The sequence below is a fragment of the Episyrphus balteatus genome, chromosome 1 (assembly GCF_945859705.1).
Source record: "Episyrphus balteatus chromosome 1, idEpiBalt1.1, whole genome shotgun sequence".
NCBI lineage: Eukaryota > Metazoa > Arthropoda > Insecta > Diptera > Syrphidae > Episyrphus > Episyrphus balteatus.
Window position 1 is genome coordinate 42,061,243 of NC_079134.1, and position 2,519 is coordinate 42,063,761.

Genomic DNA, 2,519 nt, shown 5'->3' on the forward strand with positions numbered 1-2,519 from the left:
AAAATAACGTGTCAAAGCCCCAAAAGACGTTTTATATGGAATTTACTATCGGAGAATATCCAGTCCGGTCCAACACTCAAATTTTTGTATCGAGGTATAACGTGACATTCTTAACTTTATAGCAAAAGCCCCATCTTTAATAAATATAGAAGCTCTGATCGTCTGGTCATTACGTAATGTTCTTAGATTTGGGGTATTTTTACTTGCTCTATAGGGCAAGTATTGGTTTCGTGTCAAAAAAAAATTTCGAGGTTTTAATCAAAACTACCATTACGATAGTCGAGAAGTCCAAAAAAATGGGTTTCGTCATGACGTCCGTCGGTCTGTGCGTCCGTGCGTCCATCTGTACAAGTAGCTGCAGCCTAAACGGCTCGACAGATTTTCGTGAAATTTGGTACAGATAGTTTTTTTCATAATTTCCAAGGTTGGTTTTTTTTTGTTTTTTAATATCTCACCTAGAACGTATACCTCCCATACAAACTTTTCGAGGTATTTCAATTTTCTCGAAAACGTCTCTAACGATTTTGATTAAATTTAAAACACGTAATGCTATACATAGTTTTAACATAACTGCGTTTTTAGTTTTCCTCAAAAAATACGGATAGTGGAAATATGGTCTTTACATTTTTTTAAATCGCGGATGTCGGCTCTTCCCGTACATCATTATGGAGTTATTGCAATTTTCTCAAAAATGGCTCTTATGATTTTGATTAAATTTTGCATACTTAATATTCAAAGTAATTGCAGTAAAACTGCGTTTTTAGTTTTTCTCAAAAAAGTCAAGTCAAATAAAAAAAAAAAATTTTCTTAACTAACATTTGGCCTCCATGCCGGCTCTTCCCCTACATCAACCAAATTTCTTAAAAAATTATATAGAGGCAGCTCTTATAATCTACAAGTAAGCTAACATAAAAGTGCTTTGAACTGCAAGAGCAAGTACGTGAGGCCCCAGTCGTGCATTTTATTTCTTTCGTTAAAGACCAGACGAGCAAAACTTATGACTTTAGGTACGTTTACTTTTTAATAATATAATATCATACGAAAGAAAGATTATAAAGTAAGTATCATAACCATTTTTGCTTACAGAAACACGAGATGACGACAAAGTTGAACAAGTGGAAACCAACCTGGAAGACGAATCCAGTTATTATGAATATTAAATTATTATTGATTGACCTTTGTATATAATATGTATATAATGTAAATTTTGTATTACATCCAGTAGGTAATAACCAGAAGAAACGAAAAATATTGTTTTATTCAAAAACTGTCTAATTTTTACTTGCTCAATAGGGCAAGTATTGGTTTCGTGTCAAAAAAAAAATTCGAGGTTTTAACCAAAACTAACATTACGATGGTGGAGAAGTCCAAAAAAGTGGGTTTCGTCATGACGTCCGTCGGTCTGTGCGTCCGTGCGTCCATCTGTACAAGTAGCTACAGCTTAAACGGGTAGACGGATTTTCTTGAAATTTGGTATGGATGTTTTTTTCGTAATTTCCAAGGTTGGTTTTTTTTTGTTTTTTAATATCTCGCTTAGAACGTATACCTCCCATACAAAATTTTCGAGTTATTGCGATTTTCTCGAAAACGGCTCTAACGATTTTGATTCAATTTGACACACGTAATGCTGTATATAGTTCTAACATAACTGCGTTTTTAGTTTTTCTCAAAAAATACGGATAGTGGAAATATGGTCTTTACATTTTTTTTAATGGCGGATGTCGGCTCTTCCCGTACATCATTATGGAGTTATTGCAATTTTCTCAAAAATGGCTCTAATGATTTTGATAAAATTTTGCATACGTAATATTCAAAATAAAAGCAGTAAAACTGCTTTTTTAGTTTTTCTCAAAAAAGTCAAGTCAAATAAAAAAAAAATTTATTTAACTAACATTTGGCCTCCATGCCGGCTCTTCCCCTACATCAACCAAATTTTTAAAAAATGTTTATAGAGGCAGCTCTTATAATCTACAAGTAAGCTAACATAAAAGTGCTTTGAACTGCAAGAGCAAGTACGTGCGGCCCCAGTCGTGCATTTTATTTTTTAAATTGTCAGATTAGCAATACACCTTAACATAATTGTCAGATTATCATTTAGGGTGACTACAACATCGAGCTGAACCTACAGTAGAAAAATCTGACGCGCTCGAGTAACTTAAGTTAACAATATTTTTTTACATTTTCAAAAATGATTTATAAGTGTAGGCCACGTCCAAATCGTCAGTTATTCAAATTGAACACTATTAGGAGTTCAGTGTACGTACCCTCTCAAAATCTGACACGCTCGAATAACTTTTTTTTTTAAATTTTTTCTACCGCTTTTTGTAGCCACCCACCACTGTCTTATCGTCAGATTAATATTTATCGGTTATCACAAAGTCAATGCGAGTATACCCTTTTAATATCTGACGCGCTCGAGTATATCAATGTGGCAGTTTTTTTTTACATTTTCTTGACGTGTTTATAAGCTCTTATCCCCACTTAAATGGAAAACTTCCATATACTTTTTTTCGTTTTAG

General features: G+C 33.4%; 1 long non-coding RNA gene across 1 annotated transcript; it reads left to right on the plus strand.

Annotated features, from left to right (window-relative positions):
• Nucleotides 1-966: 966 nt before the first annotated feature.
• LOC129914940 (uncharacterized) lies at nucleotides 967-1,249 on the plus strand. The gene is made up of 2 exons (XR_008772259.1): nucleotides 967-1,007; nucleotides 1,087-1,249. It is a non-coding gene; the product is annotated as an uncharacterized LOC129914940 (long non-coding RNA).
• The last annotated feature ends 1,270 nt before the right edge of the window (nucleotides 1,250-2,519 follow it).